Below are 17613 nucleotides of genomic sequence, written 5' to 3'. Positions count from 1 at the left end.
CATGAGCAATGGCTCATACAACAACCCTTAAGCACAGGAGCACCATTCATTGCCAAATTGTGGAAATGGCTTAGCTACCATCATGGCATGTTTCACATAGAAAACTAAAATTCCGAGGGCTTTGCTGACTGAACATTTAATACTCATAACCCTCTATGAGTTAACTTCAATTATTTCCTCCATTTTACAGATACAAAAGCAAGTGCTAAGAGATTCAGAGACATCCCAAGATCAAGCTAGTGACAGATTTGGGATAGGAATCTAGCTTTGCATGTCTCAGGGTCCCAGTTGTTAACCATTATTGTCACAAGAACTCCTTGCCTCTACCACTCAAACCAACAAGCCCAACAGTCTCATCATTTTCTTTCTTCCCCCAGTATGCAAGATGTTAAATACACACACACCCTATAAAACAAAAATACATCTCATCTTATAGAGCCGTATCTCACTATGGAACTAAAGGCTTTTCATACTAATCATATCATTCTGAGATCAAGTCTTGTATCTTTTCCTCCCAATTCCAAAGAGACACACTCTGAGAGTCTGCAGTCCTAAAAGAGACCAACAGGGTATCGAGCTCCATCAAGAAGGCAACACAGGGACTTCCCTGGTGGTCCAGCTGGCTAAGACTTTGCATTCCCAATGCAAGATGCCTGAGTTCAATCCCTCATCAGGAAATTAGATTCCACATGCCACAATTAAGAGTTTGCATGCCACAACTAAGACCCAGTGCAGCCAAATAAATAAATAAAAACAGATATTGGAAAAAAAAAAAAAAAAGAACAACACTGATGACAGAAATTAAAGGAAAAAAAAAAAAAAGAAAGCAACTTCAGTGACAGAGGTAAAATTCCACAGACAGTAGAAGGCAAAACTGAATGTCATCAAAACTACCCTTGAAATTCCCTTTGGAAATCATCACATTGAATATCAATACATATTTCTCAATACATTCAACACCTTATTTTCTCCAAAGAGGAAACAGATCTCTGTTACTTTTTGCATTCAGGGATGGATGGTTTACATTCATGAGCCACATTATACAACAAGTGTGCATATTTGAGCAATAAAATCACACACAGGACAGCAAAATGGCCACTTACATAAGGGTTCATGGTAACTGGGATATTTGGGGGTCACAGGAAATACATCAACTCATCTCTCCAGGATTTGCATTTATTGAAGAGACAGTCAAACAGAATCACTGTTGGTACTTTAATTACTTTCTTCCTCCACCCCCTTTCTTTACCCTACATTTTTCTTTCTTTTTTTAAGAATAGTATTTACTGGGATTGTTCATTTTCAAGCTGAAACAAATTGCCAGTTTTGTTTTTTTTTTAAGAAAACACCCATCATACTTCAAACTCAATTCTCTCATTTTCTCTTTTTTAACAGCATAATGCCCTCAAGACCCATCCATGATGATGCAAATGACAGGATTTCCCTCTTTTATTGCTTAATAATATTAATAATATTATGTTGTAGATACACCACGTTTTCTTTATCCATTCATCCATCAGTGGACACAGGTTGCTTTCATATCCTGCTGTTGTGAATAACGCAGCAATAAATACGGGGGTGCAGATATTTTTTCGAGTTAGTGATTTTGTTTCTTTTGGATAAATTCCTTAGAAATGAAGCTGCTGGATCATATAGCAACTTTTACTTTTTTGAAGAACCTGCAGACTTTTTCCATAGTGGCTATATCCGTGTATACTTCCACGAATCGTTCCCTTTTCTTAGTTTCATCTCTTGGAAGAGCTTAAAGTTGGTTCCATAAAAACTTCAGTAACACTAGGGGTCATCAGAAAGAGGGAAGTTATTTCTATAAAATAAAAATAACTGATGCTAGGGGCTGGGGAGGAGAGGGTGGGGCAAAGCGAGAGCGTAGCATTGACATACATACACTCCCATGTGTAAAATAGACGGCTAGTAGGAAGCTGCTGTGTAGCCCAGGGAGCTAGAGGGGTGGGAGGGACGGGACTGTTGTGGTGGGAGGGAGGCTTATATTCACATTGTGGAACAACAGAAACTAACACAACACTGTAAAGCAATTATACTGTAATTTTAATAAAATGATGCCGGAGAAAACACAAGTATGACTATACATATTTTCCCCTAAAAAAACTGTATGTCCCAATTAATTCCAAACGTTCATGGGGAAAACCAGCCCAGGCTCAAGCCACGTGCAACCAGTGAGACCAGGAAGGAAGTTTTAGAGTGGATGAAACTAAGCTAGATCCAGAGGTAAGCCCAAGAGATCCTCAGAGCTCAAGCTCAGGCTTGTCTTGGTAGGTATAGTAATTAGGGGAGACATCACTTTGCCAATACAGGTCCGTCTAGTCAAGGCTATGGTTTTCCCAGTGGTCATGTATGGATGTGAGTGTTGGATTATAAAGAAAGCTGAGCGCAGAAGAATTGATGTTTTTGAACTGTGGTGTTGGAGAAAACTCTTGAGGGTCCCTTGGACTGCAAGGAGATCCAACCAGTCCATCCTAAAGGAGATCAGTCCTGGGTGTTCCTTGGAAGGGCTGATGTTGAAGCTGAAGCTCCAATACTTTGGCCACCTCATGCGAAGAGCTGACTCATTGGAAAAGACCCTGATGCTGGGAAAGACTGAGGGCAGGAGAAGAGGGGATGACAGAGGATGAGATGTCTGGATGGCATCACCGACTCAATGGACATGGGTTTGGGTGAACTCCGGGAGTTTGTGATGGACAGAGAGGCCTGGCATGCTGCGGTTCATGGGGTCGCAAAGAGTCAGACACGACTGAGAGACTGAACTGACCTGAACTGAATTAGGGGAGAAGGTGCTGTTGAGCCAGTGCACCCATCAGAGAGAAGTCCAAGGTGACAGACGGGGATGCAGAGAGCAGCAAAAGTGCACCATAGTCCCTGGACATCTGTTCATAAATGACCAGCTTCTATTCCTGGGAATCCAGACAAGAGTCTTGGTGGGAACCCTGCCAAGAGTCAGCTAAGCCATGAGGGTTAAGTGTCAGAACAGGAGAAATTATAATCCCTCATTCTGAAATCAAGCACATTTGTGCTGGATTCTGGTTCTGCTGCTCATAAGCAATAGCAAATGATCATTCAGTGGTAACACTAGCCAGACAGGCCAGCGTTCAGAACGATTCAGAAGGATTTTTTTAAAGTATTTATTTGACTGCACCAGGTCTTAGCTGGACACCTGGGATTGTTTGTTGCAACGCACAGGCTCCTCTCTAGTTGTGGTGTGTGAAGCCTCAGTAGTCGTGGCATGCGGGCTTAACTACCCTGCAGCATGCTGGGTCCTACCCAGTTCTCCAACCAGGGATCAAACCCGCATCCCCTGAATTGGAGGGTGGATTCTTAACCACTGGACCACCAGGGAAGGCCCTACTGAGAAGGACTGAGGATAAATCGACCATACATACAGCAGAGGGTCAAGTACAGGAACACATCCTGAAACTGGTCAACCTGGGGACTTAGGTAAGGGGGAGGGGGTAGTGGGCCCAGGGCTGGCTTCGCAGGTGAGCCACCTTGGCTGCCATTAAATCAAGGGTTCCACACTTGGTTTAATGATTTGCTGTCACCATCTTGAAATTCCCAATGATATTTTAACATTTTGCACCAGGCCCCAGGAATTATGTGGCCATTATGTGTTGGCCATTATGGATGCCAAAGACTTTTCGAACACTGAAGATATTGCAAGGGCCCATGCATGTTGGGATAAGGCTCCATTGATTAGGATTGGTTTAGACCTGTTGGAAAACAGTAAAAAAAACAGACAAATTTGACAGAGGAATGGGCCCATCTGTTTAATAATGATGATAAGTATATAATTTTCTCTCCAGCAATTATGAATGAGAATGTAAGTGGGTGCTAATAATAAGACACAAGACAACAGGTGTGAACTGTGACCCTCCTGGTCAGACTGGGAGAAAAGGTCACCCTCTAAATAAGCCATTCTAGCAAAATATTTTGAAGTTACTCTTAAAGGGCAAAGCTGGAAATAAATGAGGAAGATGACTACAACGCACATGTGTTCATAGAAAATTCAGGTCTATTTTTTGAGGTGGAGGGAAAAAGTAGCTATTTCCTGATATTTGAAAGGGTAATCAACCAGAGTAAAATTTTGTGTAGCCAAAAACTCTTTGATCACTGCTGAGGTACATGGAGTTCATTACACTGTTCCCTCTACTCTCGTGCATTTGGTAATTTTGTAATAATCATTTTTAAAAGTAAAAAAAATAACTTAGATGTTTTTGTTGGATTTATTCAATTATGTTAATTGAATAAATATTTAAGTCCTTTAAAATATTATTTCATTAATAATCTGCCATAAAATTACTCTGAAAAATAAAAAGGAAAACAACTTGATTTGAGAATGATTTGAGTGTCAAGTGTTCTCCAATCACCCAAGTAAATAAACAGTATTGTTGCCAGAATTTCTATATTGAGGGCTTTACGGATATGAATCAAATTGGAGAAATAATCAGAAAGTCTGTCTTGAAGATCTGTTTACATAGAAATCACATTATTTTTACTTAGATTTCAAGCTGATTTTGAATGGCTTGGATGGTTGTGATGGAGAGCTTACGGGACATTAAAGCCTCCTGTATTACTCCCAAGAGATGAGACTGTACTGCAGATTCAAAGAAACCCCAAATCGCAATGGCTTAAGAAAAATTCAGGGTTTGTTTCTGGCTTGTGCTACTGTCTGTTGAGAGCTAACAAGGTGCCCTGCCCATGTCACTCACTGAAAGATCCAGACCATGGGGACCCCACTACCTTGTAACTGAGACATGCGGTCCCTCGGTCCTGTGTTGGGTGACAGAAGCTGCAAGGTCACACAGCCTCCAAACATAAGTGACATGCCAGCTCCACCAGTATCTCAGCTGAAATCTGTCTTGTGGTACTGTCCGATGGCGCAGGGAAGAGCAATGCAGGGAAGCAAGTGGAATGTTTGGTTAGTATCACTGTCTCCCAAACATACCCTATGGACAACACGGCAAAAAAGTAAGGCTCATGATTTCTGGGGTCTTAAGTCCTAAGAGTCTGAGCTGAGCGCCAAATGAGAATTAAAATGGCATTGATCAGTTTGGGACATATTTGTTCACCAATGAATAATGAAAAGAAGATTGCAGGGTGAATTTTTAACTTTGTCAACCACTAAATAGTGTTTTATTTTCATATAAGAGGCATGATTAATCAAATGAATATTAACACAATTCATTCAAACCAGCAGAGCTGATTTTTGTAACTGCCAACACTTTCCTAGCCATTGCCATGGATAACAGTCATGTTTATTTTAAGATCAATGATGACTTTAGCTACCTTTTCATGCGTGCATGCTCAGTCGCTGTCAAGTCCAGCTCTTTGCAATCCCCCATGTACTATAGCCAGCCAGGCTCTGTCTATGGGATTTCCCAGGCAAGAATACTGAAGTGGGTTGCCATTTCCTTCTCCCAGGGATCGAACACACATCTTCTGACCCAGGGATCGAACCAGAAGATGGCCCAGGCATCTTCTGCATTGACAGGTGGATTCTTTACCACTGAGCCACCTGGGAAGCCTTAGTCGCCTTTGCCTGCACAGCTCACTACCAGCCTGGCTCAGGTGGGTGGTTTCGCGTGAGGTCTTTACCTGCAGTTAGATGGTGGCAAGAGTTAGCATCATCTGAAGTCATCTTTTCTCCCAGGTTCACTACTTCTGCAGGACACTGGGACCAGGTGGGGACTGCCTGGCCATCTCTCTCTTTTCATGCAGCCTCTTCACAAGATGAATCCAGGCTCCACACAGTCCATAATCTTAGGATAATGGGGCCTCTGCGTGGCAGACAGCTTCTCCTAGAGTAAGCATTCCAAAAGCATAAGGCCCACAGTGCAAGGTTTCTTAGCACCTCGGCTTGCAAATCACACAGTGTCACTGCACTGCACCCCACTGGTCAAAGGTGCAAGAGAGGGCCAGCTGAGCTCAAGACAGGAAGGAAGGCAGAGGTGTGAGGACTGAGAGGCTTGATTCACTGGGTGCCATGTTGAGACAAGCTCATTCACCAGACCTTTTAACTAATCAGACCCTAACTTCCTATACTCTAACACTAGTTCATTTTCAAATGCAAGTCCACATTTGCAAGGTTTATATTAGTCAAGCTTGTTTTCCCACAGTTTTGTCCTTATCCTTTAAAGAAACTGTGAATGGCTGTGACAGTTTGCAAATGCAAAAGAACTGGTATCAGGTTCCCTGATCTCTGGATTTAAAATGCTAGGATGTCAATTCTAGTTAAGAACATTACTTTGCTATTCTGGCCAGATTGTCAAGTATCTGAATGCAAGTGTCAGGATGAATGGAAGGATTAGAGAGGGTAATTCAAGGTTTCGACCTCACATACAAATCAAACAAATGGTGTTGGAGTGGGTGTGGGTGTGAATATGGAAGTGGGTGTGTATAGGGGAGTGTGTGCAAGTGTGGGTATATGTGTGGGGTATGTGTGTGTGTGAGTATGTGTCTGTCTGTAGGTACATATAACACAGCCATCTAACGTCCATGGCTTAGCATTAGCTGTGAGGCCAATGAGCTCCTTACTTAGCAAAAGCAACTCAGATTAGACAAGGTTTCTCTGTAACCATTACTGAATATGACAAAAACAAGATGACTCCATAATTAGATCTAAGCAGAGAGGAAAATAAAAACCACTATCCACATCAGAAAATGGACCAAACATTCCCCAGACAACGTAACCTCACCTCCCAGCAGTACTCAATCCAGAGCAAACTCACCTCCTCATCTCTGACCAAAACCTCCCAGCACAACACTGTGAGCCTCTCCCAAGAGCAAGCCTCTCTTACTCCCGCCCCTCGTCCCCCACATCATGGATTTCCTGGCCCATCGTGAGGATAACATCAGCACACAACACTAGAATGACCAGGATGGGAGTGTGGGTTCTCCTGGCCCCTGGCCATCTGTCCTCCCACCACAATGATAAAAACCAACACCAGTGATGAAGAGAAATGCGTTTGACCCCAATTATCAGCTCTGATGAGCCTCAGGAAAGGAGAAGGTGGAACCTAATGACTGGGAGCTTCCTTCTGGCATTTCATACAGTGTGTTCATTCATTCATGCCGTAGACATTTCAGGAGCGGAGGACTGAGTTCAACCACAATCTGAGCACATGGAGTTTCACAGGCAGGTATGAAAAAAATACATAATCCGGGAAAGACCCTCACTGTAGCCATTTATCAGCAGACCTCTTCCTTCTCTTACAACAAAAACACAATAAGATAATGAACTGCTTCTTTCCTCCTTCCTGTAACACTAGTCTCTTCAGATCATTCAGACTTCTGCTCTCATCCTTAAATGCTATTAGTTCTATCTGCCACTAAAAATGACAACCCTGGGATACCTGGTTGAATTCTCAACTGTTACTTCTTAACATATCTTTTTCTTTTTGATTCACTGGTTTTCCATATTAAGGAGATTAACTATAATGTTCTCACCTACCATGGTTTACTAAAGACTAAGTTTATCAAAGGGCTAAGTTGCTTCAATCATGTCCAACTCTTTGTGAATCCATGGACTGTAGTCCACCAGGCTCCTCTGTCCATGGGATTATCCAGGCAAGAATACTGGAGTGGGTTGCCATGCCCTCCTCCAGGGGATCTTCCTGACCCAGGGATCGAATCTGTGTCTCCTCCAACTCCTGCATGGCAGGCTGATTCTTTACCATTGAGCCACCGGGGAAGCCCAAGAAAGGGCTAGTTCTGAATAGTCGCTCAGTCATAACTGACTCTTTGTGATCCCATGGACTGCAGCAAGACGGGCTTCCCTGTCCACCACCAACTCCTGGAGATTGCTCAAACTCATGTCCATCAAGTCAGTGAAGACATCAAACCATCTTATCCTCTGTTGTCCCCCTCTTCTCCTGCCTTCAATCTTTCCCAGCATCAGGGTCTTTTCGAATGAGTCAGTTCTTCACATCAGGTGGCCAAAGTAGTGGAGTTTCCGCTTCAGCATCAGTCCTTCCAATGAATATCCAGGACTGGTTTCCTTTAGGATTGACTGGTTGGATCTCCTTGCAGCCCAAGGGACTCTCAAGAGTCTTCTCCAACACTACAGTTCAAAAGCATCAATTGATCAAATTAACAAAGATCAAACACAAAGAACAAATATTAAAAGCAGCAAGGGAAAAACAACAAATAACACACAAGGGGATCCCCATAAGGATAACAGCTGATCTTTCAATAGAAACTCTTCAGGCTAGAAGGGAATGGCAGGACATTCTTAAAGTAATGAAAGAGAATAATCTGCAACCCAGATTACTGTACCCAGCAAGGATCTCATTCAGATATGAAGGAGAATTCAAAAGATTTACAGACAAGCAAGAGCTGAGGGAATTCAGCACCACCAAGCCAGCTCTCCAACAAATGCTAAAGGATCTTCTCTAAACAGGAAACACAGAAAGGATGTTTCAACACGAACTCAAACCAACAAAGTAAATGGCAACGGGACCATATTTATCAATAATTACCTTACATGTAAATGGGTTGAATGCCCCAACCAAAAGACAAAGACTGGCTGAATGGATACAAAAACAAGACCCCTATATATGCTGTCTACAAGAGACCCACCTCAAAACTAGGGACACATACAGACTGAAAGTGAAGGGATGGAAAAACATATTTCATGCAAACAGAGACCAAAAGAAAGCAGGAGTTGCAATACTCATTTCAGATAAAATAGACTTTAAAATAAAGGCTGTGAAAAGAGACAAAGAAGGACACTACATAATGATCAAAGGATCAATCCAAGAAGATATAACAATTATAAATATATATGCACCCAACATAGGAGCACCACAATATATAAGGAAAATACTAACAAGTATGAAAGGGGAAATTAACAATAACACAATAATAGTGGGAGACTTTATTACTTCACTCACACATATGGATAGATCAACTAAACAGAAAATTAACAAGGAAACACAAACTTTAAATGATACAATAGACAAGTTATATTTAATTGATATTTACAGGATTTTCCACCCCAAAACAATCAATTTCACCTTTTTCTCAAGTGCACACAGAACTTTCTCCAGGATAGATCACATCCTGGGCCATAAATCTAGCCTTGGTAAATTCAAAAAAATTGAAATCATCCCAGTCATCTTCTCTGACCACAATGCAAAAGCATCAATTGTTCAGTGCTCAGCTTTCTTTAACTCTCACATCCATACATGACTGCTGGAAAAACCATAGCCTTGACTAGACGGACTTTTGTTGGCAAAGTAATATCTCTGCTTTTTTTAATTTACTTTTTTATTGAAGGATAATTGCTTTACAGAATTTTATTGTTTTCTGTCAAACTTCAAGATGAATCAGCCATAGGTATACATATATGCCCTCCCTTTTGAAACTCCCTCCCATCTCCCTCCCCATTCCACCCCTCTAGGTTGATACAGAGCCCTTGTTTGAGTTTCCTGAGCCATACAGCAAATTCCCGTTGGCTATCTATTTTGCATATGGTAATGTAGGTTTCCATGTTACTCTTTCCATACATCTCACCCTTTGCTCCCCTCTCCCCATGTCCATAAGTCTATCCTCTATGTCTGTTTCTCCATTGTTTCCCTGTAAATAAATTCTTCAGTACCATTTTTCTAGATTTCATATATATGTGTTAGAATACAATATGTATCTTTCTCTTTCTGACTCTCTCCACTCTGTATAATAGGTTCTAGGTTCATCCACCTCATCAGAACTGACTGAAATGCATTCCTTTTTATGCTTTAATATTCCATTGTATATATGTACCACAACTTATTTATCCATTCATCTGTCGATGGACATCTAGGTTGCTTCCATGTTCTAACTATCATGAATAGTGCTGCAATGAACAATGGGATACATGTGTCATTTTCAATTTTGGTTTCCTCAGGGTATATGCCTAGGAGTGGGATTGCTGGGTCATATGGTGGTTTTATTTCTAGTTTTTTAAGGAATCTCCACACCATCTTCCATAGTTACTGTATCAATTTACACTCCCACCAACAGTGCAAGAGCATTCCCTTTTCTCCACACCCTATCCAGCGTTTATTGTTTATAGACTTTTTGATGACGGCCATTCTGACCGGTGTGAGGTGATATCTCATTGTAGTTTTGATTTGTATTTCTCTAATAATGAGCAATGTTGAGCATCTTTTCGTGTGTTTGTTAGCCATCTGCATGTCTTCTTTGGAGAAATGTCTGTTTTAAGTCTTTCTCCCACTTTTTGATTGGGTTGTTTGTTTTTCTGGTATTGAGTTGTATGAGCTGCTTGTATATTTTGGAAATTAATCCTTTGTCAGTTTTTCATTTGCTATTATTTCCTCCCATTCTGAGGCTTGTCTTTTCATTTTGCTTATAGTTGCCTTTGCTGTGCAAAAACTTTTAAGTTTAATCAGGTCCCACTTGTTTCCTCTTGTGTTTATTTCTGTTACACTAGCAGGTGGGTCATAGAGGATCTTGCTTTGATTTATGTCATCAAGTGTTCTGCCTATGCTTTCCTCTAAGAGTTTTATAGTTTCTGGTCTTACATTTAGGTCTTTAATCCATTTTGACTTTATCTTTGTGTATGGTGTTAGGAAGTGTTCTAATTTCATTCTTTTACATGGAGTAGTCCAGTTTTCCCAGCACCATTTATTGAACAGGCTGTCTTTGCCCCATTGTATATTCTTGTCTCCATTGTCAAAGATAAGGTACCCATAGGTGCATGGGTTTATTTCTGGTCTTTCTTGTTCCATTGGTCTATATTCCTGTTTTTGTGCCAGTACCGTACTGTCTTCATGGCTGTAGCTTTGTAGAATAATCTGAAGTCAGAAAGGTTCATTCCTCCAGCTCCATTCTTCTTTTTCAAGACTGCTTTGGCTATTTGGGGTCTTTTGTGTTTCCATATGAATTGTGAAATGTTTTGTTCTAGTTTAGTTAAAAATGCCATTAGTAATTTGATAGGGAATCACATTGAATCTGAAGATTGCATTTGGTAGTATAGTCATATTCACAATATTGATTCTTCCTACCCAGGAACATGGAATATCTCTCCATCTGTTTATGTCATCTTTGACTTTTTTCATTAGTGTCTTATAATTTTCTGTATACAGTTCTTTTGTCTCCTTAGGTAAGTTTATTCCTAGATATTTAATTCTTTTTGTTGCAATGGTGAATGGGATTGATTCCTTAATTTCTCTTTTTGAATTTTCATTGTTACTGTATAGAAATGCAAGTGATTTCTGTGTGTTGATTTTGTATCCTGCAACTTTGCAAAATTCTCTGATTAGCTCTAGTAATTTTCTGATACTATCTTCAGGGTTTTCTATGTACAGTATCATGTCATCTGCAAACAGTGAGAGCTTTATGTCTTCTTTTCTGATATGGATTCCTTTTATTTATTTTTCTTCTCTGATTGCTGTAGCTAGGACTTCCAGAACTATATTGAATAATATTGGTGAAAGTGGACACCCTTGTCTTGTCTCTAATCTTAGGGGGAATGCTTTCAGTTTTTCACCATTGAGAATAATGTTTGCTGTAGGCTTATCATATATGGCCTTTACTATGTTGAGGTAGGTTCCTCCAATGCCCATTTTTGAAGAGTTTTAATCACAAATGGGTGCTGCATTTTGTCCAAGGTTTTTTCTGCATCTATTGAGATGATCATATGGCTTTTACCTTTCAATTTGTTAATATTGTGTATCACACTGATTGGTTTGCATATATTGAAGAATCCTTGCATCCCTGGATTAAACCCAACTTGATCCTGGTGTATGAGGTTTTTGATGTGTTGCTGAATTCTGTTCACTAAAATTCTGTTGAGGATTTTTGCATCTATGTTCGTCAGTGATATTGGCCTGTAGTTTTCTTCTTTTGTGTTGTCTTTGTCTGGTTTTGGTATCAGGGTGATGGTGGCCTCGTAGAGTGAGTTTGGAAGTGTTCCTTCCTCTGCAATTTTTTGAAACAGTTTTAGAAGGATAGGCATTAGCTCTTCTCTAAATGTTTGATAGAATTTTCCTGTGAAGTCATCTGGTCCTGGGCTTTTGTTTTTTAGGAGATTTGTGAAGTCATCTGGTCCTGGGCTTTTGTTTTTTGGGAGATTTTTAAAGTAGGGAAAACCACTAGACCATTCAGGTATGACCTTAATCAAATCTCTTATGATTATACAGTGGAAGTGACAAATAGCTTCAAGGGATTAGATCTGATAGAACACGTGAAGAGTGATGGACAGAGGTTCGCGACATTGTACAGGAGGCAGCGATCGAGACCATCCCCAGGAAAAAGAAATGCAAAAAGGTAAAATGGCTGTCTGAGGAGGCCTTACAAATAGCTGAGAAAAGAAGAGAAGCTAAAGGCAAAGGAGAAAAGAAAAGATATACCCATTTGAATGCAGAATTCCAAAGAATAGCAAGGAGAGATAAGAAAGCCTTCCGCACTAATCAATGCAAAGAAATAGAGAAAAGCAATAGAATAGAGAAGACTAGAGATCTAATGAAGACAATTAGAGATACCAAGGGAATATTTCATGCAAAGGTGGACACAATTAAGGACAGAAATGGTATGGACTTGACAGAAACAGAAGATGTTAAGAAAAGGTGGAAAGAATATACAGAAAAACTATACAAAAAAGTTCTCCATGACCCAGATAACCACGATGGTGTGATCACTCATCTAGAGCCAGACATCGTGGAATGTGAAGTCAAGTGGGCCTTAGGAAGTATCACTACAAAGCTAGTGGAGGCGATGGAATCCATTGACTTATTTCAAGTTGTAAAAGATGATGCTAGTAAGGTGCTGCACTCAACATGCTAGCAAATTTGGAAAACTCAGCAGTGGCCACAGGAACTGGAAAAGGTCAGTTTTCATTCCAATTTCAAAGAAAGGCAGTGCCAAAGAATCTTCAAACTGCCACACAGTTCTACTCATCTCACATGCTAGCGAAATAATGCTCAAAATTCTCCAAGCCAGGCTTCCACATACAGGAATCATGAACTTCCAGATGTTCAATTTGGATTTAGAAAATGCAGAGGAAGCAGAAATCAAACTGCCAACATCCACTGGATCATTGAAAAAGCAAGAGAATTCCAGAACAACATCTACTTCTGCTTTATTGATTACGCCAAACTTTTGACTGTGTAGATCACAGCAAACTATGAAAAATTCTTCAAGAGATGGGAGTATCAGACCACCTGACCTACCTCCTGAGAAATCTGTGTGCATGTCTAGAAGCAACAGTTAAGAGCTGGACATGGAACAACAGAGTGGTTGCAAATCGGGAAAGGGGTACGTCAAGGCTGTATGTTGTCACCCTGCTTATTTAACTTACATGCAGAGTACATCATGTGAAATGCTGGGCTCGATGAAGCACAAGCTGGAATCAAGATTGCGGGGAGAAATATCAATAACCTCAGATATGCAGATGACACCATCCTTACAGTAGAAAGTGAAGAGGAATTAAAGAGCCTCTTGATGAAAGTGAAAGAGGAGAGTGAAAAAGCTGGCTTAAAACTCAACATTCAAAAAATGAATATCATGGCATCTGGTCCCATCACTTCATGACAAATAGCTGGGGAAACAATGGAAACAGAGAGAGACTGTATTTTGGGGGGCTCTGAAATCCCTGCAGATGATGACTGCTGCCAGGCAATTAAAAGATGCTTACTCCTTGAAAGAAAAGCTATGAGCAACCTAGACAGCATATTAAAGTGCAGAGACATTACTTTGCTCACAAAGGTCCATCTAATCAAAGCTGTTTTTCCAGCAGTTATCTATGGATGTGAGAGTTGGGACTATAAATAAAGCTGAGCATCAAAGAGTTGATGCTTTTGAACTGTGGTGTTGGAGAAGACTCTTGAGAGTCCCTTGGACTGCAAGAAGATCCAACCAGTCCATCCTAAAGGAAATCAGTCCTGAATATTCATTGGAAGGACTGATGTTGAAGCTGAAACTCTAATATTTTGTCCACCTGATGTGAAGAACTGACTCACTGGAAAAGACCCTGATGCTGGGAAAGATCAAAGGCAGGAGGAGAAGGGGACGAAAGAGGATGAGATGGTGGGATGGCATGATCGACTAAAGGAAGATGAGTTTGAGCAAGCCCTGGGAATTGGTGATGGACAGGGAAGCCTGTCTTGCTGCAGTCCATGGGGTCACAAAGAGTCAGACAAGACTGAGTGACTGAACGGAACTAAGCATATCCCAGCCCATCAAAACAAGACCCAGTTTCCCCCACAGCCAATCTCTCCCATCAGGAAGCTTCCTTAAGTCTCTTATCCTTATCCATCAGAGGGCAGACAGGATGAAAACCACAAACACAGAATACTAATGAAAGGGCTAAAGAGTCATCAATTCATCAATTGATCATTCTGCCCAAAACTTTACACTGACGGTTTTTAAGACAGAATGCTTGGATTTGTGATAATTACCCAAAGAAAAAAACTTTCTATTTCTAAATCATAGTAGGATAGCTGTTTCATATTTAGAAGAAATGTTCTGAATGTGAGAGGGAAAATTAAATGGGAGGGTTGAAATTTAAAGAGAAGTTCACAATATACATTTAAAAAATGATCACACTTCCAGTTTATCACTTTGTATTCCAGATTTGAAGACAGTCACCATTCTCATACGTCTGTTTCCTTTATTCAAAGTGCAATATACAATGATTTTTATTTGGTAGATATTTTCAAAGCATGTAAAACTTTATGTGTGTTCCTTACAAACTGTAAAGCAATGGGAGAATTTACTTCCTTCTTACAAATATGTTTTCAGATTATTCCAAATGAAAGTTGAAATGGTGCATTTTTAACTAAAACAATAAATATTTCACAATCTATCCTTTAGAAGTTGCCTATTTACAAATAGTGGATATAAGACCCTATTTCAACATCAACAACAAAAAAAAACCTTAACCGTGCAAAATCGTTTCAGAGGAGAAATAGTACCTAGAGGCCGAAAAGATGTGTTCTGTTCAGTTTAAAATGGAACTGTTTGTTAAAATGCTTTTCTGTTGCCTTAAATTAATTTAAATACATTAGAAATAGTATTGCCCACCAGTTAAAAGCCTAGGAGGCTAGAATCTGATGAAACTAGCCCTGTGTTACTGGATAAGTTAATTAAAGTTTTAGGCTGTTAGCCCCCTCATTTGTAAAATACTGCATTCTATCCTAGAGACAGTGAAAGGCTTAATGAAATAGTACATGTAAATGAACTAGCAGACACCACATAGTGAGTGCTCAATAAATGTTAAGTGTGATGATAACAATTATGAAGGAAAGGTGATATTAATTTTCAAATGAGTAGGTGTTTGTCGTGTGTACCGATTTACCCATTACTGTATCTGTGTGTCTGTCTATCTCAGGTTTGCAAATAGTGCTTTGAAAACAAATAGGAAATGATCCATTGGATTCATAGCAAGTATTAATATAAACACATGACTCAGTATTTTTTCTGAATGTTCTGCTGACACCAAACATCAGAGAAAGACACAAGGCTGGAATCCAGGAGTGAGTTGCAATTGTATTCTCTACATCAGGCTGAGAACTGGTGGAGGGACTTTCAAAGACAGAAGCCAATAAGCTTATATTGCAAACAGAAAAGACAAAGGTTTTTGTAATAAACACAGATTGAAAAGGGAAGGATTAGAGGATGAGTAACAAAGAAGAGAAGTAATTATCCTGAGTGGGCTAAAGGTGTAAAAGGATTACCACCCACCAGGCCAACTCTAGAGAATGAATCTGACAGCTTTCAGCAGCTGCAAGGCAGGTGATCCTGTAAATATTCACATAATATTTCTAAAATGAAATGCTGCTGTTAGGGAAACAAAAGAATGAAATGGGTTGTGCCATGTAGATGTATCTGTCAGAAAACAGTCAGAAAAAGTGCTGGAAACCAGGACTCGAACCAGGCAGTCCAATAAAAGGTATTTAAATACAGAGCACTAGTTATAAGGGTGTTGGTAGAACTAAAACAAAACAAATAAAACGGGGGAAGGTGAGAAAACTGCTACCCTTCTAGGGCTGGGGAGGATGGGGGCTGTATCTGAAGAAAAATGGGAGTCAAATCCACACAAGGGCTCAGACATGGAGAGAAACTGCCTGAAGCAAACACAAATTCTGTCTCTTTCTAGTTCACCAACAATGCCTGCTATTGGGAGAACCTATATAGCACATAGTTAGCAAGGGAGCCTGGGAGAATAGGTATCAAGGCAAGGGCATGGAGTAGATTTGAAAGCAAATGATCAGATGACCACACAACAATCAATCACCAAGGACACCTATGAAATAGTGAAAAAGAGATCACTCCTTCCACTTAAAGTTAAAGGGAACCCTCAACTCAAAAGAGATGGCATCAACATTAGTTTTCCTGAGTACCATTTGGAAATAAGGCTGGGTTCTGTCCCCCCATCAAAAAGGCACCATTAATATTGGAAGTCTTCCCACATAATCAGACATCTTTCTGCATGCAAAAGGGTCAAAGGAAATCCATTTTTAGTTGTTAATCTACTCTTGGATTTTATAGCCCTCAAAGAATTCAAGGAAAAAACATAGGGAAATGAGTGCAGGATGGTCATAACTTTAATTTTCCTAAGATATTATAACTTACACAAATACCATCTAGCAATTTCCTAATTTTATAAAATAAGGATATTGTAATAGCAAAAAGACTAAGTCCGGTCCTGGCTGCCCTGTCTTTACTTTCCTCATTTTGTTGCAGCCTCTGAAAAGTGTTCAGATCCTGTACAGAATCACAGAAGGACACACACTACCTTTTCTCAAAGGGAGGTTCCCAAAAGGATCATATTGACTTGTAAAACTGAATGAGCTCTGCAGGGGAAAACACAGAATCCTGGACCAACTAAATGTGTACAAGCTTGGTCAATGTCACCTCTGGGTCCCACTTGCCCTAGGCTGTGAGGATTAGGTGAGACCAGCTCTGCATCCTCAGGGCACGTTCAGAGATGCAAGTGCTGACTTGCTCAGCTCAGTCTCACTAAAGTGTGAGAACAGAAACCATAAAACCCAATTCCTGACCCAGTGTGCATGCCCAGGTCTTACCCACCACGTGGGTGGTCAAGGACACCTGAGCACTCAAAGCAGCTCCCTAGACCGGTCCCTTAGCTCCTCTCTTGTGCCACCATTTTTCTCTGCTCACATTCACGGAGCAATACATCCTCCAAATTGACCAGAAAAGATCTCATCCACCCGTGATGCCCATGAGGGTGGAGCCAGCACCTCACCGTTCTTTCCACCAACTAGTTTAATATAAAAATGGGATGGTGATAAAAGACAGCCTAATAGAAGAATTCATTCTTCTCTTATTAAATTTAATGATTTTATTGACAAACATCAATCTGTAATTGCAAAGGAAACAAAACACGAAAAGAAAAAGACATAAAGAGTTCTCCCATTATGCTGATGCTGGATTAAATGATCACCAATACTAAATTTCTACAGAAAATTAACAAGATGAGGTGGGATGGGTAGCTTGAATATAAATCATTGATAACATGCCCCTCATATAATCACTGCAGCAAACCCAAGTGACCTGAAAAGTCCAACAGAGAATTCTGATCAATAAAGTAAAAGACATGTGGGGGTTTATTTCTCTTTG

At 40.3% G+C, this 17613-nt stretch overlaps 1 protein-coding gene across 2 annotated transcripts in view; it reads right to left on the bottom strand.

The window, feature by feature from the left end:
- RBMS3 (RNA binding motif single stranded interacting protein 3) overlaps positions 1-17613 on the bottom strand; it is a 1621798-nt gene that overhangs the window by 1242910 nt on the left and 361275 nt on the right. The window lies entirely within an intron of this gene.

Source organism: Giraffa tippelskirchi, chromosome 9 (genome assembly GCF_054371585.1).
Source record: "Giraffa tippelskirchi isolate mGirTip1 chromosome 9, T2T-mGirTip1v1.2.pri, whole genome shotgun sequence".
Taxonomy (NCBI): domain Eukaryota; kingdom Metazoa; phylum Chordata; class Mammalia; order Artiodactyla; family Giraffidae; genus Giraffa; species Giraffa tippelskirchi.
The sequence above is the reverse complement of the archived record's forward strand: the minus strand, read 5'-3'. Positions and strand labels throughout refer to the sequence as shown.